The 24,997-nt window shown below is 34.7% G+C and overlaps 2 long non-coding RNA genes across 2 annotated transcripts; both read right to left on the bottom strand.

The window, feature by feature from the left end:
* Positions 1-11,026: 11,026 nt before the first annotated feature.
* Positions 11,027-14,516, bottom strand: LOC128556073 (uncharacterized). The gene is made up of 3 exons (XR_008370421.1): positions 14,441-14,516; positions 12,379-12,482; positions 11,027-11,142 (listed from the first exon to the last, which is right to left on the bottom strand). It is a non-coding gene; the product is annotated as an uncharacterized LOC128556073 (long non-coding RNA).
* Positions 14,517-15,233: 717 nt separating this feature from the next.
* LOC128555795 (uncharacterized) lies at positions 15,234-23,653 on the bottom strand. Its single transcript, XR_008370361.1, has 3 exons — positions 22,629-23,653; positions 22,218-22,327; positions 15,234-15,320 (listed from the first exon to the last, which is right to left on the bottom strand). It is a non-coding gene; the product is annotated as an uncharacterized LOC128555795 (long non-coding RNA).
* Positions 23,654-24,997: the final 1,344 nt, after the last annotated feature.

Here is a 24,997-nt window from a genome sequence, read left to right as displayed (position 1 = left end):
GAAAGGGCAAAAATATAAAGCCGAGAACTATAGACCTGTCTCATTAACGTGCGTGTATTGTAAACTTTTAGAACACTGCGTTACAAGTCACATCATGGGGCATGCTGATATAAATAACATCTTGTATCCTTTGCAACATGGTTTTAGGTGGGGGAGCTCTTGTGAAATGCAACTCATCGAATTTATTGACGACGTAACAAAAAACAAACTGACGTCCTAGTTATGGACTTTTCGAAGGCATTCGACAAAGTTAGCCACAGCCTACTGATTAAAAAACTAGAACATTATGGTATTGATGGCAAGATTAATCGTTGGATACAAAGTTTCCTTAGTGGCAGGTCACAATCCGTGGTCGTAGAAGGGGTAACATCCGAAAGTATCAGTGTTGAATCTGGCATCCCTCAGGGCTCGGTCCTGGTACCAAGCTTATTTTTATACTATATAAACGACATCCCCAGGGCATAACATCTAAAGTCCGTTTGTTTGCTGACGATACAATAGCATATCTAACAGTGTCATCAAAATCAGATGCCCACACTCTACAGAAAGATCTTGATACTCTCGCTATCTGGGAAAACCGATGGAAAATGTCATTTCATCCGGAAAAATGCAATGTGATAACAATTTCTCGTAAACATCATCCAATTAAGTACAACTACAAATTACATGGTCACACCTTGGAATCAGTGCAAGTTGTTAAGTTTCTCGGAATCTATATCACATCTGAGCTTAAATGGACTGAGCATATCGCAAAAATCTGTGCTAAAGCTAATGGACCTCTTGGATTTTTAAAGAGAAATTTAAACATTTCATCTACAAAAGTGAAAGAACAAGCATATAAAAGTCTAGTTCGTTCGAATATCGAATATGCCGCAACAGTATGGGATCCCTTCTTTCAGCAAGATATATCTAAACTCGAACAAGTTCAGAGGAGGGCGGCAAGATACGTATTGCATAGACACGGAAATCGATCTAGTGTGACCGAAATGTTAGACCACCTTGATTGGCAATCACTACAAGACCGTTTGTTTGGTCTAAATTTTGTGAAAATGTGTGAAAGGCGTAGCTGTTATACTTTATACACAGTCTCCATGTCATTGTAACATTGACCCACAAAACAATAGGGATTCTACTCAAAAAAAGGAAATTACACTGGGTCAGTAATACTTAGTAACTGTAAAATGTTCTAGATAAAGCTGTTGCTGTTAAAACTAGAAGATGCTTTTGTAGAAAAGCGCATGTCTCCCCCAATGCATAGTCGTATTGGCAAGAAGTCAATAGGTGACAGGAAACACTGATGGTTGGCTGCAACAGGGATCATCTACTTGGCATGTCCAATCATCCCATTAAGTTTCAACATTCTGGGCCTAGTGGTTTTCGAGTTAAGAATTGGAAGCAGTTTTCAATGTTCAGGCCCCTGTGACCTTGACCTTTCACTGAGTGACCCCGAAATCAACAGGGGTAATCTACTCTGCATATTAAATCATCCTATTAAGTTTCTACATTCTGGGTCAAGTGGTTCTCAAGTTATTGATTGGAAAGAGTTTTCTATGTTCAGGCCCCTGTGACCTTGACCTTAGCTCAAGTGACTCCAAAAACAATAAGGGTCATCTACTCTTTAAGTCCTATCATCCTATGAAGTTTGAAGGTTCTGGGTCAAATGGTTCTCAAGTTATTGATCGGAAACCATTTTCCATGTTCTGGTCCCTGTGACCTTGACTTTTGATCAAGTGACCCAAAAAGCAATAGGGGTCATCTACTCTACATGTTTAATCATCCTATGAAGTTTCAACATTCTGGGTCAAGTGGTTCTGAAGTTATTGATCAGAAACGGTTTTCCATGTTCAGGCCCCTGTGACCTTGACCTTTGATCTAGTAACCACAAAAATAATAGGGGTCATCTTCTCCATAAGCACTATCACCCTATGATGAAGTTTGAAGGCTGTAGGTCAAATGATTCGAACATAAAGTGTGACCGACGGATGACACCTGTGACCTTAACCTTCGATGGAGAGACCACAAAAACAATAAGGGTAATCACTCTGCAAGTCCTTTTACTCTTTGAAGTTTGAAGGTTCTAGGTCAAATGGTTCTCAAGTTTCTGACTGGAAATGGATTTCTATGTTCTGTCCACTGTGACCTTGACCTTTAACAGAGTGACCCCAAAATCAATAGGGGTCATTTACTCTGTATGTCCAATCATCCTCTGAAGTTTCAACATTCTGGGTCAAGTGGTCCTCAAGTTATTGATTTGAAATAGTTTTCCATGTTCAGGCCCCTGTGACCTTGACCTTTAACGGAATGACCCCAAAATCAATAGGGGCCATCTGCCCTGCATGTCCAATCATCTTATTATGTTTCAACATTCTGGGTCAAGTGGTTCTCAAGTTATTGATTTGAAATAGTTTTCCATGTTCAGGCCCCTGTGACCTTGACCTTTAATGGAATGACCCCAAAATCAATAGGGGCCATCTGCCCTGCATGTCCAATCATCTTATTATGTTTCAACATTCTGGGTCAAGTGGTTCTCAAGTTATTGATTGGAAATGGTTTTCCATGTTCAGCCCCCTGTGACCTGACAATAGGCGTCGTCTACTCCATAAGCCCTGCCACTCTATGAAGTTTGAAGGTTCTAGGTAAAATGGTTCTTCTAAGTTATTGACCGGAAATGAAGTGTGACAGATGGACGGATGGACAGGGCAAAAACAGTAGGGGGAGACATAATTTATGACTCTGAGTCTGGAAACCATTTTCAGTTCAAGGTCAGTGGTGTTTGACCTACAAAAATAATAGGGTCTTTCTTAAGTGATGCTTAGTCATCCTGTAAAGTTTGAAAGCTGTACCTATTATAATTGACTTGGAGCTCAGAAATGAAAAAAAAAACTACCAGAAATTAAATGAAGTCTCTGTGACCTTGATCTTTGGGCCACTGACCACAAAGTCAACAGTGATATTCCACTAGTGGTACTTCATCACTGTCTTAAGTTCTAAAGCTGTTATACTTAATGTCTTACGAGTTCAAAAACTATTTTCATTCTCTAAAGTCAGTGACCTTGACCTTTGACCTATTGATTCCAAAAAAAAAGGGATTCTCCTCAGGTGACTCAGAGTCATCCTGTAAAGTTTAAAAGCTATAGTTATTATGCTTTGTGACTTAAAGCCTAGAAACATAAATTACCAGAAAATAAGTCCAGTCATTGTGACCTTAACCTTTAAGGTATTGGACCCTTAATAGTAATGTTTAAAAAATGGCATTTGCTTGGTATATTCTTAAAGTTGACCATATTTTGCACTGTGTTGCAAATTTTAAACAACTTTTACCGTGCCGTTTTTTGTAAACTTTGTATAGTTTATGGTATTTCCTCGAGCTCAAGAAGAGACAAATTTCAATGTTATGGCCACTATCTAAAACGTTTGCAGAGAATTCATTACAGCTATAATTTTGATAAAAGAAACATCAAACTATTGTTAAACAATTATAAAACACAAAATAAAACTGTAAATATCATATCTTCTAGGGTGCCTCAAGTAAACAGATTTAATGAGACAGAATTCTAACTCCAAAAATTGAAAAATTAAGGTCGAATCCTGTGGGTCTGTTTTGAATTTTGCTCACTTCATTTAAAAATATCCTTGGGGCAGAAGTAAAACCTACCTGCATTTCTTCCACAATATGTAATCTAAAGAATGAAGGCAAAATAGAGAACTTTTACCGCATGTAACTCAGTATTTTTAAAGCTGTCTAACTCTACCCCTGCTGATTCAGAGGTAAATTCACTTTGAACAGCAAAAAATCGCTTATAAAATGAAAATGTTCCACTTTTGTACAATACATCCATAATAAGTCTTGAAAGAAGTAAAAATTTACTAGAAAAAAAGGAAAATATGGAGAAAAAAAATTTGGTCCCAGTTGGGCTTGAACCTACGCCCCCCTGAAAATTGCAGTCAAAGTAGGTTTATGGTAGGAATTGAATACTCTTCAAAAAGGAGGTACTCTATTACGGGTCCAATACCTTAAACGACTGACTCCAAAATCAATGTTCCGCCACTAATATTTAGTCACTGTATTTTTGATAGCCACAACTGTTACACTTTATACCGGTAACTTACAGTCTGGAAGCCTTTTTCAGTCTCCAGGTCACTGTGACCTTGACCTTTGACTCATGATTTTCAAATTTGGTAGGCACATTGCTTCAGGCATATTACCTGACAGAGGTGCTCTTTTTTTTTTGTAAGAGTGGATTGCTGTGCTGTCTTACAGTGTTGAGGAAATTATACAAAATCAAGACAAACTACTTGATTTTCATAAACTTGTTTTTTTTATATGTTAAAAACCAGCCTATCATTGGTGTCTTCTACACAGAAACCATAGCATTGAATGAACATTCGGGCATCATTCAGGGAACCCAGATGAAGTGGACTGTATGTAGTGACGATTATTGTAATCAGTATTTATAGCAAACTTTCATAGTAAACAGGAAGTACTGGGTATATTCAGAATTGGCGGTCACTTTTTTTTATATGGCTACAGTTGATCTTGGAGGAAGGTTTACAGATTTGTTTTAACAAATCATAGTGTCCCATATTCTTACTGACTTTAGTACCTGCCGGATCTTCTTGTCTTGAACCATGACTTGACAAAAATGACAAAATGCCAGAACAGGATTCAAAACACTTTGATAAAAGTATTCTTAGACCACATTTGATGCTATATAACATACCCTGCAATTTATGTCTACTTAACCCTTACCATGCTGGGCACGACTGATTTGGCCTTTGTGATCAGTGCTACATATTTCTCTATTCAGTCAGTATCTTTCTGGTAAGCACCCCTTTTAACAGTTAAATGTAATGTCCAAATTCAAAGATGGACAAGTTCATTATTAGAAATTTAGCAGGGTAAGTGTTTAAACACAATACCATTAGCAATACACTATCACAAGTAAATCACAAACTCCTCTTTTGAAATTTTTCAAGAACTTTATTGGAAAGAATTTATGGGGAAAGACAGAAAAGTTCAAAGTAAAACGACAATGCTAAATGATATCAACAATTCTATCACAAACATTCCATACATTTCAGTAAAATCATAAATATTCGAACATAAATCAAAACTGTTTACAATAGGTGTAGTAAATTAATGATAAGATAAAACATTTTAGCATTAAATAAAACAATTACTTTATAAGATCCAAAAAGATTTGACAAAATGATAATAATTTGTGCAATCATAACAATTACTGTATAATCATTAATATTCGAGGTGGAATATAATTTTGTAGGTTTCCAAATTGTGCCAATACACGAAATTAAATCCGAACAAACAAACAAATCAATTTCATCTCCTGTGGCTGCAATCCAATTATTAATTTCGGTTTGGCTGGAACCATGAAATTTCATGACCACCAAATGTTATGATTTTACAGCATACCACTATGTACAAGGTCATTACAACAGAGGTGAATGCTTGGTCTTCTGTACACATCTGATTTACATAAAAAAATACAATTGAGCCGCGCCATGAGATAACCAACATAGTGGCTATGCGACCAGCATGGATCCAGACCAGCCTGCGCATCCACGCAGTCTAGTCAGGATCCATGCTGTTTGCTAACAGTTTCTCTAACTGCAATAGACTTTGAAAGCGAACAGCATGGATCCTGACCAGACTGCATGGATGCGTAGGCTGGTCTGGACCCATGCTGGTCGCAAAGCTACTATGTTGGTTTTCTCATGGCACGGCTCACATTAACATCAGTTAAAGCTAGACACTGTTTACAAGAAAAATTACGAACTGCAAGAATTAATGCATAACTGTGTTTAATGTTTACAAGGAGTAATAATGTACTGTTCTGAGTAATGCTTCACTGTGTTTAATGTTTACAAGGAGTAATAATGTACTGTTCTGAGTAATGCTTCACTGTGTTTAATGTTTACAAGGAGTAATGCTTCACTGTGTTTAATGTTTACAAGGAGTAATAATGTACTGTTTTGAGTAATGCTTCACTGTGTTTAATGTTTACAAGGAGTAATAATGTACTGTTTTGAGTAATGCTTCACTGTGTTTAATGTTTACAAGGAGTAATAATGTACTGTTTTGAGTAATGCTTCACTGTGTTTAATGTTTACAAGGAGTAATGCTTCACTGTGTTTAATGTTTACAAGGAGTAATAATGTACTGTTTTGAGTAATGCTTCACTGTGATTAATGTTTACAAGGAGTAATGCTTCACTGTGTTTAATGTTTACAAGGAGTAATAATGTACTGTTTTGAGTAATGCTTCACTGTGTTTAATGTTTACAAGGAGTAATAATGTACTGTTTTGAGTAATGCTTCACTGTGTTTAATGTTTACAAGGAGTAATAATGTACTGTTTTGAGTAATGCTTCACTGTGTTTAATGTTTACAAGGAGTAATAATGTACTGTTTTGAGTAATGCTTCACTGTGTTTAATGTTTACAAGAATTAATGCATAACTGTGTTTAATGTTTACAAGGAGTAATAATGTACTGTTTTGAGTAATGCTTCACTGTGTTTAATGTTTACAAGGAGTAATAATGTACTGTTTTGAGTAATGCTTCACTGTGTTTAATGTTTACAAGGAGTAATAATGTACTGTTTTGAGTAATGCTTTACTGTGTTTAATGTTTACAAGGAGTAATAATGTACTGTTTTGAGTAATGCTTCACTGTGTTTGAGAGGAAAGTTGAGTGGACTTAACAATTAGTAATTCAGAACTGTGTTTGTGAATTTCTTAGCAAATGACTGTTTTAAAGACAGCTTATGTATTAATTACACTTAACACATTGAAATCTATAGAAGAATTAATTAATTAGTAGCCAGTTATCTGTTATATTTACAATATTAAGACATGTATAAACACACATACCTTTCTAACATTCATATGAAAAAGAGATTTTTTTGTTTTTTTGTTTTTTTCTCAGTCATGAAAGAAGGACAATGGATTCATATACAAACTTACACATAAAGATTTCTATTTCGAGAATGCAGATTGTTTGTGTACAGGCCATAGCTTGAAAAAATAATGAACTTTGATACTGTCACTGCTATCTGAAAGTCTTATCTTCATCTGCAGGCCTGCTCCTTTAAAAAAAGGTAAAAGGTTTCTTGTTTAACGTGGGTAGTCGATAAAATCCCCACCTGGAATGAATGGAACAACTTATTTCCAGCTGAGCCCATGGTAGGAGTCATCTTTACCTCCTTAGCATCCAGTCTAGGCTGATACTGCTGGAAACAGTACCAATTTCAGTAAATCACCCAGCACTGAACACTAGTCCGGATATCGGTCGTGCCTGGGAATTGAATCAAGATTTCTGGCATAAGTCCAACCTGCTGACCACTGTGCCACTGACTCTAATTTATAAGAGAAATTTTATTATAATTAAAATATACAAATCTACCAATTAAACATAAATTGATATATAAATCCATCGTGATTCTAGATTTCCTAGATGTCATCTTCAATGGGTCCTCTTTGTATTTATCGTTTTATGGAGCTCCACAGATGTATCCAGGTACTGTATTGGTGCAGGCTAACCCAGACGTGCATTGACTAGGACTGCATTCATCTATATCTGTAAGATAATGTTTGAAAAAATGTTATTGTCTAAATATGAGCTGCACCATGAGAAAACCAACATAGTAGCATTATGACCAGCGTGGATCCAGACCAGCCTGCACATCCGCGCAGTCTGGTCAGGATCCATGCTGTTCGCTTTCAAAGCCTATTGCAATTAGAGAAACCATTAGCGAACAGCATGGATCCTGACCAGACTGCGTGGATGCGCAGTTTGGTCTGGATCCATGCTGGTCGCAAACGCACTATGTTGGTTTGCTCATGACGCTGCTCATATGTAATCAGTATTTTATAAATGCAGGTCTTCAAGTTAACTTTCAAACAGTTCCGTGATCACAGACCTGCACTCACAGTTTTTGCTTAGTCTGTGTTTATTTATTTGACAGGCAATTTACAATATTTTGTAAAAACTTTTTGAGTTTATGTACGTAATTGTAGTCTAGTTAGTTAACTAATACAAATTTGTCCTCATACAGGGTTACTAGTGTAAGTGCAGGCTGCATTCATGTAACAATAATTGTTGAAGTTCTGTGTACCGGTACACATGCTAATGTCTGAAAATGACTTATATTTCACTGCTGTAACAGTGCAATCATAGGTTACATTTATACTGAGATTCAATATATTGGGTGGTAATATAAACTTTTAGGATTGAATTGCAACTTTGGTGTTACAGCCAAGAACAATGCACTATAAACCTGAAGACATGAAACACATACATGTATTAAACCTAATTTTTCTTGTTGTTAAATAAGAATTTGCAGGTAGAAATTAACCAGACTTTCTACCATTTGTCTCTACAGAAACACTTACCCTCGCATGTTACTCCATTGCCAGAAAAACCTGCGTTACAAGTACATGTGAAACTTCCATCAGTGTCTGTGCATGTTGCATCCGGATGACAACTGGCGTCTACTGTTTCACACTTGTCAATGTCTGAAAATAATTGAAAGACCGTGTTTCATTCAGGGCATGTAAGGTTTCTCTTAAATAATACCGATAAAAATTGGAATCGAGTCTTAAGCTGTTATTCAATCTCGCTCCAAGGTGATCAAAAGATGAATCCTAATTTTCCATAAGCTCAGTTCTACGGAGTCGTGAGTTTTGATCCCCGCTTGAGGCGTATGTTCTCCATGACAATTTGATTAAAGACATTGTGTTTGAAATTATTCGTCCTCTATCCATAATTCATGTGGAGAAGCTGGCAATTACTTGCGGAAAACAGGTTTGCACTGGTACAGATTCTAGAAACATGGTTAAGTTCTGAAACTGAAAACAAAACAAAACCAAAAAAAATCAACCTTACCATTGCTTGAATGCAAGACTTTGTTCAGAAACAGCCTATCAAATGCTTATGTTTTGAGACAGATATTAAAACTTAGTTTTATATCCTTAATCTTTGATGCTGATCTTGTCAGCCTTGAAGCATACAGTGAGAGAACACTGATTCTCAAATTATATGATTTTCCCCTGTTACATCCCCATTTAAAGTAAACACAGTAATTCAGTATGTACATTATTAAAATCATGAAAGACAATCTGCTGTATCAGATACACCTGTGTTTTTTGTTCTTAGATAAGAACTTGCAGGCAAATTTCAATGAGATTTCCTACCAGAAACACTTACCTGTGCATGTAACTCCATCGCCAGTCCAACTTGCGTTACACACGCACTGGAAATTGTTAGTAGTGTCTACGCATGCTGCATTCGCATCACAATTGTCTGCACCAGATATACACTAGCATGTAACTCCATCGCCAGTCCAACCTGTGTTACACACGCACTGGAAATTGTTAGTAGTGTCTACGCATGCTGCATTCGCATCACAATTGTCTGCACCAGATATACACTAGCATGTGACTCCATCGCCAGTCCAACCTGTGTTACACACGCACTGGAAATTGTTAGTAGTGTCTACGCATGCTGCATTCGCATCACAATTGTCTGCACCAGATATACACTAGCATGTAACTCCATCGCCAGTCCAACCTGTGTTACACACGCGCTGGAAATTGTTAGTAGTGTCTACGCATGCTGCATTCGCATCACAATTGTCTGTACCAGATATACACTAGCATGTAACTCCATCGCCAGTCCAACCTGTGTTACACACGCACTGGAAATTGTTAGTAGTAGTGTCTATGCATGCTGCATTCGCATCACAGTTGTCTGCACCAAATATACACTCGCATGTAACTCCATCACCAGTCCAACCCGTGTTACACATACACATGAAACTTCCATCAGTGTCTGTGCATTCAGCATTTGAATTACATTTGTCTGCTTCAGTTGCACACTCGTCAATGTCTGAAAATAATTGACAGATCATGATTATTTCATTCAAGTAAATGTTCCTTTGAAAAATACAGATTAAAACTGTATAAACTGGAGTCTGAATATTCATCTTCTTCTGAAAGAAAAGTCATCAGCTGTTATACAACCTCCTTCAAAGATGATAAGATAAATTTAAGATTTCAACGTTACTTTTGTTTTAATTTAAGACTACCGGTATGTTCAGAAACAGCCTATCTTTTATGTCCTTAATCTTATATGCTGGCATTGCCAACATTCAAGCATAATTTAAACAACTTAAAGTGAGAGAACACTGATTCTCAAATTATTTGATTTTTCACTGTTACATCCCCATTTAAAGTAAACACTGCAATTCAGTCTGTACCTTATCAAAATTGTAAAAGACAATCTGCTGAATCAGATACTTCTGTGTTTTTTTTGTTCTTAGATAAGAACTTGCAGGCAAAAATCAATCATATTTCCTACCAGAAACACTTACCTGTGCATGTAACTCCATCGCCAGTCCAACCTGCATTACAAGTGCATGTAAACTCCCTCAGTGTTTTGGCATGCTGCATTTGTATCACAATTATTGGATCCTCCAGGTGCACACTTGTTAACGTCTGAAAATAATTGACAGACCATATTTCATTCAGGGTATGGAATTAAATAATACAGATTAAAATTGTTTAAACTGGAGTCTGAAAATTCATCTTTGTCTGAAAGAAAATTCATCAGCTGTTATTCAACCTGACCTTCCAAAGTGATAAGATAAATTTTAGATTTCAACGTTACCTTTGTTTTAATTTAAGACTATGTTCAGAAACAGCCTATCAAAGGCTAAAGTTTTGAGACTGATATTCAAACATACTTTTATGTCCTTAGTCTTAAATGCTGGTGTTGTCTGCTTTCAAGCATAATTCAAACAACTTAAAGTGAGAGAACACAGATTCTCAAATTATATGATTTTCCCTGTTACATCCCCATTTAAAGTAAACACAGTAATTCATTATGAATATTATTAAAATCATGGAAGACAATCTGCTGACTCAGATACTCTTGTTTTTATTGTTGTTAGATAAGAACTTGCAGGCAAAAATCAATCATATTTCCATCCAAAAACACTTACCTGTGCATGTAACTCCATTGCCAGTCCAACCTGCGTTACAAGCGCATGTAAAACTTCCATTTGTGTTTTGGCATGCTGCATTCGTATCACAATTGTCTGTGTTTGTTGCACACTCGTCAATGTCTAAAAACAATTGCAAGATTGTATTTCATTCAGGTTATGTAAATGTTCCTTTAAATAATACAGATATAATTGTTTAATTAAACTGCAGTCTGCATCTTCATCTAAAAGAAATAAAACCTTAAAACTGGTGTTAAGATAATGTTCAGATACAGCCAATCAAATCCTAGAGTGATATTCAAACTCAGCCAATCAAATCGTAGAGTGATATTCAAATTCAGCCAATCAAAATCCTAGAGTGATATTCAAACTCAGCCAATCAAATCCTAGAGAGATATTCAAACTTAGCCAATCAAATCCTAGAGTGATATTCAAACTCAGCCAATCAAAATCCTAGAGTGATATTCAAACTCAGCCAATCAAATCATAGAGTGATATTCAAACTCAGCCAATCAAATCATAGAGTGATATTCATGCTCAGCCAATCAAATCCTAGAGTGATATTCAAACTCAGCCAATCAAATCCTAGAGTGATATTCAAACTCAGCCAATCAAATCCTAGAGCGATATTCAAACTTAGTTTTATAAGTTTAGACCGTAATGTCAGCTAAGGTGCTTGTTATTTGTGGGCAGCCTACTTTGTTGTGTGGCTCTGGCTGCCTTGTATGCGCTCAATGATCCTGAAAAATCTATCCTTAACAATTTATTGTGTACATTCTATGTCACTGAATTAATTTGGTCAACCTTAAGACTGCAGCATTGCCACTAGCTAATTTCAAGAAAGCATTCAGAATCATCAAACCAGGGGCTGCAGTTTATTTTTAAGTACAGACCATTCCTGTACATATCAATTAGTGTCTGCCAATATGTTAATAAAGCAATATATTTCATTACATCTGGGTTTGAAGTGACTTCTACACTCAGATTACAAGAAGCAGCACAAGTTGACAGGTTTTAAATCTCAGAATCAGGTTTAACATGTGTTGTGAATTTTTAAAATTGGACATACATTTATATGCTAAATATCCTGACAAGCACTTGTTGTACACGTACAATGTATCAATCTTTCTGACGTGAATATCGTATGATGTATTGACCTCTCTGATGTACATATAGTACCTTATATTATGATGAATCTATCAATCTCTCTTACATAAAAATGGTGCCTACAAGTACGATGTATCAACCTCTCAGACGAAAATAAAGTACATTTTTTTACAATGTATCAACCGCTGTCACGCAGATAAACTACCTACAAGTATGATGTACGTGTCAACCTCTCAAATGTAGATATAATACCTTCATGGCATGTTTCGCCAGTGAATCCGGAGCCTGTACAGTTACAATCAAGTGGTCCTACTAGCTGATCAACCAAATAACTTGAGTCAAGAGAGCACAATCACCTACACAAAAGAAAATAATACAGATAAATAGAAAGAAACATAACAAACAATATTAAAAACACTACATCAAAAGGTAACAAAATATTTACATATTTACATTAATCATTATAATACATCTATGTAGCACTGAAATAATAGCATATATATAGCACTTGATTAAACACTGTACATCTAGTGTAGCTTTGAGTTTCCTGCAGAACAGTCATTTTAACACTGTAAATCCAGAGTAGCCTTCAGATTTCTGCAGAAAGAGTCATTTAAACACTGTAAATTCAGTGTAACATGGATATTTCTGCAGATAGTCAATTAAACACTGCAAATCCAGAGTAGCCTGGAGATTTCTGCAGAAAAAGTCAATGAAACACTGTAAATTTAATGTAGCCTGGACATTCTTGCAGAACAGTCAATTAAACACTGTAAATCCAGTGTAGCCTGGAGATTCCTGCATAACAGTCAATTAAACACTGTAAATCCAGTATAGCCTGGAGATTTCTACAGAAAGAGTCAATTAAACACTGTAAATCCAGTGTAGCCTGGAGATTCCTGCATAACAGTCAATTAAACACTGTAAATCCAGTATAGCCTGGAGATTTCTACAGAAAGAGTCAATTAAACACTGTAAATCCAGTGCAGCCTGGAGATTTCTGCAGAAAGAGTCAATTAAACACTGTAAATCCAGTGTAGCCTGGAGATTCCTGCAGAACAGTCAATTAAACAGTAGGAATGATATTTACAACAACTATCAAAGGTCACATAGTTAAAAAAAAACAACATAGAAATGTCTGAATTAGTTGTGCCAAAATTGATAGCATCATGAAGGATAAATACATACTGGATTGGTTCAGCCCAAGCATTGTATACACCAAAGAAAAATAATAATTAAAAGTATTCTGAACTCATGTTTTAATCCCTCCTGACCCAATTGATGTCCAGTTTTAGTTTTCCATAAACAAATTTCTTGCTAAAAACCATGATGTTTATATCAAATTTAATCATCCTTTTGTTCTTAGTTTAAACATGAGTTGAATCATGAAAACTGTCATTTGATAAATGCTATTTGCCAATTGCTAGTTGTCTGTTTTTTTGTTGTTGTTTTTTTTGCAATTTGCAGGTACATAGCATTTAGCAAAGTTCTGAGTTATCAACAAATGGCAACTGGCCAATAGCATTTAGCTACTGAGCAATCAACAAATGGCAACTGGCAAATAGCATTTGGCAAACAAGTAACTGGCAAATAGCATTTAGCAACAATGGCAACTGGCAAATAGCAATAGCATACAAAGGAGCAAGTCTAACAATTTGTTAGAACAACAGGAACACAATTTAGCTGTAAGTTGGCTAGATGTAAGCATTGAAAAGATTTCAGAATATACATTTAGCCATGCTGATTGCCCCTAAAGATGCTAAATGACAAATATTTAATGCTAAATGCCAATTTCTTACTGTTAAGTCCCACATACCAAATGCCATATACTTAATGCTAAATGCCAGTGTTAAACAGGAAATGCCAATTCCCAAAATGATAAAAGCTAATTGTCAAACCTAGTTAATGACCTGTATCTCATAAACTACTAACATTTAACCTTCAGTATTTAAGAAATTATTTATAGCAAAAGAGTGTTTCAACACTATTTATGCACGATGGGCGGTTATACGTTGGGCGTAATAATTTTACGAGGGTGCTGCCAGAGTGAAATTATTTGTACAACGTATTACCGCCTGAGTGTATAAATAGTGTTAAAACACGGTTTTGCCATAAATTATTTCAATTCTAATATGCCCTTAATCTAAAACAGTAGATGAAATATAGGAGAGCTCTTTCTTTGTCACAATAAAAATATGACGTCACCGCACGTTAACGTGACATCATTCTAGCGTAAGAGTGTTTTAACAGAGACAAGCATATTAGAATACTTGATAGTGGTTCAGTAGTGGTATGCAATGATTAATTTACTTACAGGGTTTGCATTTAAACTGGCTGTTAGGGTTATTTGAATTTCCTGCTAGAAGGCAGAACTCACCAGGCGGGCAATCCTGTCAAAATTATGCAACATTACAACTTTTAAACACAAAACTGAATACAAACAAAAAGAAAAATTCTCGTGAATTTACAGGCCTGCACCTCATACAATCCAGACCTGGCAAAGTCAACTCAGCTGAATACAACATTGCAGATCATGGTCCTGTTATAATAACCATAATTGAGCCGTGCCATGGGAAAACCAACACAGTGGCTTTGCGACCAGCATGGATCCAGACCAGCCTGCGCATCCTCGCATTCTGGTCAGGATCCATGCTGTTCGCTAACAGTTTCTCCAATTCCAATAGGCTTTAAAAGCGAACAGCATGGATCCTGACCAGACTGCACAGATGCGCAGGCTGGTCTGGATCCATGCTGGTCGCAAACCCACTATGTTGGTTTTCTCATGGCGCGGCTCATTTCATATTGTCCAATTTATCTCACAGCTCCATGCATGTGATTTACATCAGAGGTTGATACCTTGACGCAGCATGATTAAAAGCACTTTTACTACTTTCACTAGTCTTTAGAAAACACAACACAATGTTACTTCAAAGGAAAATGCCACATGAAGAAGTTTTATTTTTCAGTGTACAGAGCAATAGTTAATAAAACATTTTATTAATCGGGTACTGTGAAAAAATGCCATAAACATGTAACAAATTGTAATCAATCAAAACAGATGCCAAGACTTTGTTTTTGTAAATAAGTATGAGAGCTTTAATACTTACATCAGGAAAATTTTTTTTACAGTTGCTTTTCTGTTCCGCCCACGGTGGTTTTGCTTTTATCACAGCAACTACAACTAAAAGGAGTACCTGCAAGAACAGAACACTGTAGTAAGACATAACTATAAAGAAACTAAAAAGAAACTAAGACATAACTATAAAGAAACTAAGACATAACTACAAAGAAACTAAAAAGAAACTAAGACATAACTATAAAGAAACTAAAAAGAAACTAAGACATATTCTAGTATTTAATCATTTGCAGACCACTAACTGGATCACAGAGAGATTCAGTTGTGTGCCATGTTGAGAAAGGAAGAGTTCAGCCAACTTAATAAAGCATAATTCTGTTTGTATTGCACATATGTAACCTTTAACCCTTACCCTGCTAAATTTCTATAATGAACTGGTCCATTTTTCAATTTTGACAGTACCATTAACTGTAAAAAGGGGTGTTAATAAAAAAGATACTGACGGAATGGCAAATAGTGAAGATCAAGAACAGACTGCACAGATACTAGAAAACTGCATGTATATTCTCATAATTCATATGGTGATTTTCAAGCTCTTGATGGTGGAGAAGGACCACATGTGCCCATCTGGGCAGTAGTGCAGACACAATCGGGTACCTGGGTTGAACCACCAACCTTCCGTTAGCCAGCTGAATGGCTTCCTCAAGTTAAAATATCCTACACCCCAAGCAAGATTTTGGCAAGTGATTCAAAGTCATCAGCCTTAACTAGTCAGCAACCTAAGCACCTGATTTAAGAGCAAATCAAGTAATATTTTAACAGAATGTTTCACAAGCTGAAAACATTCAGCTTGATTATTTTAAGGACATTCAGAAGGTTTCAATTATTTAATTTAAATATACTAGTGATGATGATGACAAGGACTATGATGATGATAACAAATTATAGTTATAAAAATTACAATTCTTTTTGTCAAAGAAAACACTGTTCTGGGACCACTGAAATTTCAGCTTTGTTACATTAAACATAATGAGGATATATTCTATTTTATAGGTTTTTTGTGTGAGTACCTTTTAACTTCAGTAATAGAATTTAAAAGTAGTAAATAGGACAGGCCTCCAGATCGTTTGACAACAAAAAAAAATAATTTTTTTTTTAGATATCTGGGAATAAAATGCTATATTTCTTAAGAAGGCTTTAAAACTTAATTACTGACACACTTTGCTGGTTTTACTAATTTTTACCATGAAAATCAAAAAGCGTTTGTAACACTTTTACTCCAGGTTATCTGTCTCAATTAATTACAAATAAATTAAAAACCAGTTTGAAGTTGTTCTTCCATTTTCAATTGTATTCTGTCTCAATTATAAATATCTATATTTTGAAGTCATAATGGTTACAACGACGGGAAAATGTCTTTATTGCCACGGCCATCCGGGGTTCGATTCCCAATGCAGTCATCTTTTTTTCTTTAGAATTTTTAAAATATTTTAGAAAAAAAAACCTCACATTCTAATGTTCATAATATAACCAAACTTCAATTTGAAAGAAAGATTATTTTTTAGCCAAATCTGGAGGACAGTGCCTTTAAGAATCATTTTTAGCTGTATCATGTAAGGTGGAAGAATAATATCGAGCTTTAGAATATTTCATAAATCATTTTGCTTTAATTTTATCACAAAGAAAATGTTTAATAATCAATTAATATCAAAGATATGTAAGATTTTATATTTTCAATTAATTAATTTTATTTTACAGTTAAACAATTAAACATTGTTTAACTGAAATACTTGGTTAATTGCAATTGTTATCCATAAAAAAAATCAATTTTAATACATACACATTTTTTATCGAAAATATACTGTGTCATGTGTGAATGACTTTTTGATGATAATGTCATATTTTACAATATTAAAACATTAGCTGGTTACCATAAATTCATAGAATTAAAATCCTACTTTATCAATTCTTTTTAAAATTAGGTTTAATTGTTCCAATACAAATTTTTGAGAAAATTATGTGTTTAAGAAATAAAGATGCACAAGTTCTACAAATACATTTTGTGTAAATATAATGTGTATTTAATTAACAATACTTTGCATTAGGTTTAAAACAGTTGTATAGATAAATGTGAATGGATTTTCTTTTAACAAGCAATGCATGACATCTAATTATGAATGTAGCTCCACATACCTCTACATACACAATTACTTTATTTATAAATTTAGTAAAGATCACTTCAGCTACATTTGAAGGGAACATCTAAAGATTAAATATTTTATTATTTTTTTCTATAAAGCTTCCTTTCACTTCAGGTGATTTTAGTTATTACCAACTAGTAAACTTTAAGGTAGAACGCGACACTTTGCGAACTTTCCGCGTATCCTTGGCAACTGTTACGGGTACTGCAACGGCACCAGCCAACACATTTTCTCAAATTATACATTATTCGACGAGAATTAGTTTTTCCTTTATGGTGATGTAAAAATCATTGTTTTACAGCAACAAATATTTAAAAAATGGAAAGAAAATCGCCGTTTTTGACTAAAAATTGACGTTCAGTTTCGCAGCATTTTTCGACTTTAAACCAGCATATTACAAAATCCCTGAATTAAATTTTTGATTTTTTTCAATAAACGGTGTTTAAAATGTATACCGAGTCCAACAGACAAATGAAAATGGGGGGTCACCGACTTAGTTTTTTTGGTACATGTGATTTTATTTCCCCCACCCCCTTGCGTAAAATGACGTCGCCGCGTATCCTTGTCAACACTGTTACGGGTACTGTGACGACACCAGCAAACACATTTTCTTAAACTATACATTATTCGACGAGAATTAGTATTTCCTTTATGGTGATGTAAAATCATTGTTTTTGACCGACAAATATTTGAAAAATGGAAAGAAAATCGCCGTTTTTGACTAAAAATTGACGTTCAGTTTCGCAGCATTTTTCGGCTTTAAATTAGCATATTACAAAATCCCTGAATTAAATTTTTGATTTTTTTCAATAAACGGTGTTTAAAATGTATATCGAATCCAAATGACAAATAAAACTGGGGGGTCACCGACTTAGTTTTTTCGGTGCATGTGATTTTATTTCCCCCACCCCCATGCGTAAATTTTGTACCATAATTCGACGTCTGCCGTTACGTTTGAGACATCATGATTTGGCCATTGTGTTTAGCTTATCGGCTGCTTTATTTAGTGTTTTGCTGGTTCTTAAAGAACTTTATACAAAACAAAAACAAACATTTTGTTCCATGGCAAAACGTTTATATATAAACAATGATGAAAACGTATTAAAAAGTGAAATCTTAGTACATTTCAATACATTATATAACGTGTCAATGGTGCAAAAAAAAAAAAAAAAAAAAAAAAAAAAAAAAAAACAATCCGAAGCGTTTTGATATCTTTAAATGCGTTAAGTGGACACAATTTGCTATAAGTAAGGAGGAATGCGTCTAAATTCAGAAGTTAGTGGGTTCCGTTTCGACATTTTGTTTAATTTAAAATCCAGCATATTCCTCATATAATGCGTATTTTACATTTTTGATATTTCTGTAACTTTTTTCTCCGCAAACCTTAGACGTCCATTTTTGGTGAACCGTGATTTCTCGTCCGTCGGACTGTTTTCATAAATCGTTCTGTTCAGTCAACAAATATCTGCATTTAAAATGGTATATAATTTGTGGAGATCACTTAACCTTAGACCCGATATTTACGTTAAAGTTACGTCAGAGCGACACATATGACGTTGAGTTTTGAATAGAAAATATGCTTTAATCTTGTCTAATGTAAAACCCAAACAATATAATTTGACTAAAAAGTAATATGATGATAAACACTTTATTTAAAGGTCCATTACTAAGGGAAAGTGAGTTGGCAATTTTTTTCACAGCCAGTGCATAGTCTTCTGCAAGACACTAAATAATGAAGATTGGCAGGTCAAAATTTACAGAAGGTCTTTGGAACTCAAAGAAATGTATGTGTATTATGTTGAAATTTCGATGAATCGACAGAATGACCCCCCCAACCCCCCCCCCCCACCCCCCCGCCCCCAGGTCTTTTTAACTTTCTTCATACTTCATAGAAAAATAATTGTACATATACTGCGATTTATTTCGAATTTCTACATACCAACTTTCATTTTCCAATAAAATGAAATAGTTTCTGTGCTTTTTAAAAGAAATTAAAATGTTCACTTTCCTTAGTATTGGACCTTTAATTGCAATGAGTATTTGTTTCTGTAAATCTTCATTTTAAGATAAACTCTACTTTTAGATCAAAATAGCCTTTAAAACTCGGTACCGTGGGCGAAATTATTACGCTGAATTATATTACTCTACCTCTACCCCAGATACAAATACGCAATTAAACGGGTTCTCGTACGTCTTGTGATCAATTTTTAACCTATTTTAAGAAGAATTTAGTCAACAGAGTCCTTTACAACTTTGCAAGGATTTCTTGAATTTCCTCTTAAGTTCATGATTATACATAATTGATACACACGACATTGCAAACATTTACAAAAATAATAAGAAAAAAATAAAAGCCCTAATATCTTTGGAATAAACATCGCAAATTTATTTAACTTTATTATAAATTTTACGTTTTGAAAATATTTCGATTGTTTTAAGAGTAGTTAGACACCCCGATTTAAAATAAAGTGCAGCCACGGGGAAACAGAATTTATATTCATTGTACGGAGGCTGTTGCTCTGAAAAGGTTAATTTATTAACAACGTTAGATAGAAACACCATCCTTTACAAAGAGGTTTTAGCTCTCCAGAGATGTGTTTAAAGAAAGGTTATCCTTGTATTCATAGACACATAATAGAAACATATTCTATATATAATATTTTTCCTAATATTAGAGACCTATCAGACATAACAAGTACGAGTACATACTCCGCTAAAAATGATAAATATTCCATTAAATAAAAAAGAAAGAAAACTGTTTGTTTTAGGTTTAGCGCTGTTTTCTGTTACGATAGGCGGTTAACCTAACCAGTGTTCCTCAACAAGTAACTTTCAACTTCACCACATAAAATCGGAGGTGGAGGACGAATGATTTCGGATAAATACCTTCTACCAAATTGTCACGCCCTACCCCAGGGTCGGAAAAGCGATTCATAGAATTGAGCTAAGCGGATGGGGTAAAAGAAAGAAACACAGAAAACAGTGGTTGTGATGGAAACTCGCTGTAACTCATCAGCGGTTAAACATGTATAATTCTATGTTGTAATTATCTATATGAGCGACTCAAGAATCGTAACATTGTACATAGGACCGACGGCTCAAACTTGCTGGTCTTGGTTTCGTATTTACGAGATACTAGGATTTGTACCAGTATAAAAAATAAAATTATGTATATGTGTAAGATTTTATATTTTATTTATTTTTATTTTAATAAGCGTCTGAGATATCAACATTCAGAATGCAACAATTTTCAAACAATTTAGCAGTTCACTCATCATAATTTTATTAAGCTACGCTTATGTGTTAATGTAACTTTAGGATAGTATTCAAAGCGATACCTCTTATTGAGCCGTGCCATGGGAAAACCAACATAGTGCATTTACGACCAGCATATATGACATTGGGATGTGCAGGCGTGCGTGCGTGTGTACTTATGGAGGAAAAGGGATAATATCAAGAAAAACTTTACTCTCGTGGAGGGCAAACTTAAAACTATATGAAACTGCTGTATAATACTGATCTATGATATTTTACAATAATTATGCTTTTACTTTTGTTTCAGATGTGAAATCTCCGAACTATCTACACAATTGCACATGTATGAATTCTTCATTTTAGCAGTGTATTACAACGGAAAACTTGTTAATTTGGTACTTTGAATAAGAAAAAGATTTTAAAGAATCATTATTATATAGAAAATATATTAAAAGCGATTTTCAAAATGACTGAATTATGATGGCTCGAACTTATCTGCAGATGTCGAATTATGGTACAAAATTTACGCACGGGGGCGGGGGAAATAAAATCACATGCACCGAAAAATCTAAGTTGGTGACAACCCAGTTTTATTTGTCATTTGGACTTGGTATACATTTTAAACACCGTTTATTGAAAAAAAATCAAAAATTTAATTTAGGGATTTTGTAATATGCTAATTTAAAGCCGAAAAATGCTGCGAAACTGAATGTCAATTTTTAGTCAAAAACGGCGCTTTTCTTTCCATTTTTCTAATAATTGTCGGTTTAAAACAATGATTTTTACATCACCATAAAGGAAATACTAATTCTCGTCGAATAATGTATAGTTTAAGAAAATATGTTGCTGGTGTCGTCACAGTACCCGTAACAGTGTTGACAAGGATACGCGGCGACGTCACTTTACGCAAGGGGGTGGGGGAAATAAAATCACATGTGCCAAAAAAACTAAGTCGGTGACCCCCCAGTTTTATTTGTCTGTTGCACTCGGTATACATTTTAAACACCGTTTATTGAAAAAAATCAAAAATTTAATTCAGGAATTTTGTAATATGCTGGTTTAAAGTCGAAAAATGCTGCGAAACTGAACGTCAATTTTTAGTCAAAAACGGCGATTTTCTTTCCATTTTTCAAATATTTGTCGCTGTAAAACAATGATTTTTACATCACCATAAAGGAAAAACTAATTCTCGTCGAATAATGTATAATTTGAGAAAATGTGTTGGCTGGTGCCGTTGCAGTACCCGTAACAGTTGCCAAGGATACGCGGCAACGTCAGTTTCAAAAACGGGCTTTGGTGGTCAACTTTGACGTCTCGTATACAAAAACTGGTTGGCTCTATTGGTATAAAATCAACTGCATCTTGTTTGAAATATGGTCAAGTTTACACATGCAAAATTTCAAGACGCTACTCGAAAGTTCGCAAAGTGTCGCGTTCTACCTTAAAGTGAGAGATGCAGTTAAAAACATTTTGGTGGAAATTTTGAAGTACAATATTTGAACAAGCAATAAAATAAAATTACTTGAAAAATATTTAAATAAAACAAAATCAACACTCACCGCTTTCAGGATGAAATTTCCTCCTGCCATGATGACAATGTGACGTCCTCCCTTGTATTTGATCAACAGCAAATCCAAAGTAGTGAAAGATAGCAGGAGCTAGTTCTCACCTGTAATATATACTTAACTGTTAGAGAGCACATGTTATCATCAGAAAACATGTTATTTCCAATTATTCTTTTGACAGTTTTGATTATTAACGTAGATAAGAATGAAATCATCAAAAGACCTTTGAAAACACATTAACACCTCACCATGTAAAATAATATGAAAGTATTAAAATGTTAAGTAAAGACAAAAGATTTCTCAAAATAGTTATACAAATACTAACAAGGTTCAGACCCTGGTAACCGTACAAAAGGCCATGTAGGGAATCAATATACAGACACACCTTGGGCATCAAACACTTACATGTACAAGGTAGCCAAATGCTAAGTCTAGATGTCAAACTTCATACCTTGATGAAAACAGACGTAATTTGACTGATAGGTAATGTAATATGCAACCCCACTCAACCCCAACAGTACTCTAATATCCATTAACATTTAATGGAATCCACTATCTGAAAGGACCTGAAAATATAACAACACTCAAATTATTTATTATTTTAATATTATTTAAATTTATTAAATTTATTCTGAGCCTAAGCTGTTCCAGATTTATGATAGACACATTAAAGGGTTTTATAGAGCAAGTTTGCCTCAGCAGTCCTTTACAGTCTCTTCTATATTTACTTGTGGCAGCCCCTTTAACTGCAGCCAAGGAGTGTTAAGTTCTGCACTTGCTAAGAAACCAGCTTATACACAAACTTAGTTTCCACTAAACCACCTTAGGTAGAATTATTTTGTTAAGAAGGAAATAAAAGTTATGGAGGTCACTTGATGTGGAGTTTAAAAGTTGTCCAACAAGTGCTGAGAAACCTGCTTATATCCAAAACTTTTGTTATTAGGACACATGCTTCATACTAGAGAGTGGGACAACATAAGCTCTAAAACTTGAAAATTTAAATAAGTAGCATATTCAGGAGGAGTTCAAATTCATATTTTGCAACGTTTAGAAGTACATGTATTGTAATGATTTCAGGAAATTTTCACTCGCATTGTATCCCTCTACGTACCTGGACTAATATTTTACATCAATATTGTGGCCAACTTGCAATAAAATATATGAATCAAACATTGCAAAATATCATGCGACCTTACTGTTTCAGTTGCAACACTCTCCGTTCATCATTTCATAAGCCACGCCTCTTCAAACCTACACTGAGTTCCTCATACATTTTCCATTTACATCAATCTTGTTTTCATAAACCATGCCTCTCAATTCAAAATATTTGTTTAATGTATTCACATTAGCCAAGCCTTTTAACATTAATACATCTCCACTGGGCAATCCTTCTTTTATAAGCCACGCCTCTAGGACATCCCCTTGATTGATCTACAATGATAAACAATACTACGCATTAGCCTATCTGTACAGTAGTTGCAACTTGACCGCGATGGTTGACCTTAGGCTGATTATTCATATCGATTATTTCATTGTAGAAATAACGGGTGCTTAGGGTAGCCGTGTATTTAAATTTATGAATGCAAAGAAAGGAAGCGTTTTACATACACTCCTTTTCAATAATAGGTTGTGCCTCATTATGTATTATAATACAAAGGTCAACCATCGGGGTCAAGTTGCGTCCACTATAACTGAGGAAAATTGTCAATGTTTAACTGTCTACAAACTGGTTTAACTGTCTTCAAGCTGTGTTATCTCCATGTCATGTACTAAAAATTCTACTCTCACCTAGGGTTAGTGAACTTTCTCATAAAGGATTTGACATATCATTCAAAACAAAAGTGATTTTTAGATCAATATTAAGCCTGCCTGCTTAGCTAAATAGGGAGAGCACACGCGGGGCTATGAGTCTGATCCCTGGGCAAGGTGTATGTTCTCTGTGTCCACTTAAAGCAGACGTTGTGTCTGAAGTAATTTCGTTTTCCACCTCCGATTCATGCGGAGAAACTGGCAGTTACCTGAAGAGAACAGCTAAATATTGGTGGGGTTGGTGGTGCAGTTGCGGAGAATCTTGGCAACCAACATGAGCACCGCTGAGCAAAACCCAATTTTTTATAGCAGCTCTCAAATATTAAACTGGCAGATCAGTATATTCAATACTGGTTCAATACTGGCTCATACCGGTTCATACTAGTAGTTTCTGATTTATACACAAGTTATTTCAACATTTTCACTATGTAACAGGTGTGATACTACGAGTATTCATAGTCATTTTACTTCACTAGATATAATATACATGTATATGGAAAAGAAAACTTTCTACATAAAACAGAAATGTTGAAAATCAATCAAATAGTAAGTAAAAGTTAGAAAAATACTAATCCCTACATACGTGAAGGATGAGTTCTTTGATTTTGGCTATTTATTTGTATTTCTTTTTACATCTTTTTCTTCTTTTTTTTCATTTTATACATTTTTTCGTATACTTTACTAGAAATTTTCTCAAAAATAAAAGTAAAAAGAAAAAAATTCATGTGAAGTTTGGAATTTACATAATTATTTATATCAGTGATATAGTATTATAAAAAATTATGTACTGAAGTAAAACTTGTCAATAAATCTGATTTGTCATAAAACTGATTTCACAAGTCTGCTTCAATTATTGATTCTCACAACTGAATACCATGTTCAAATCGGTCATTCATTTATCCTGTGCATAACTTTAAAAACAGTTAAGGTGACATACCTTTATGCTCGCTGAAATTGATAGTGAT

The sequence above is a fragment of the Mercenaria mercenaria genome, chromosome 3, assembly GCF_021730395.1.
Source record: "Mercenaria mercenaria strain notata chromosome 3, MADL_Memer_1, whole genome shotgun sequence".
Classification (NCBI taxonomy): domain Eukaryota; kingdom Metazoa; phylum Mollusca; class Bivalvia; order Venerida; family Veneridae; genus Mercenaria; species Mercenaria mercenaria.
This window is presented reverse-complemented; position numbering and strand designations above follow the sequence as displayed.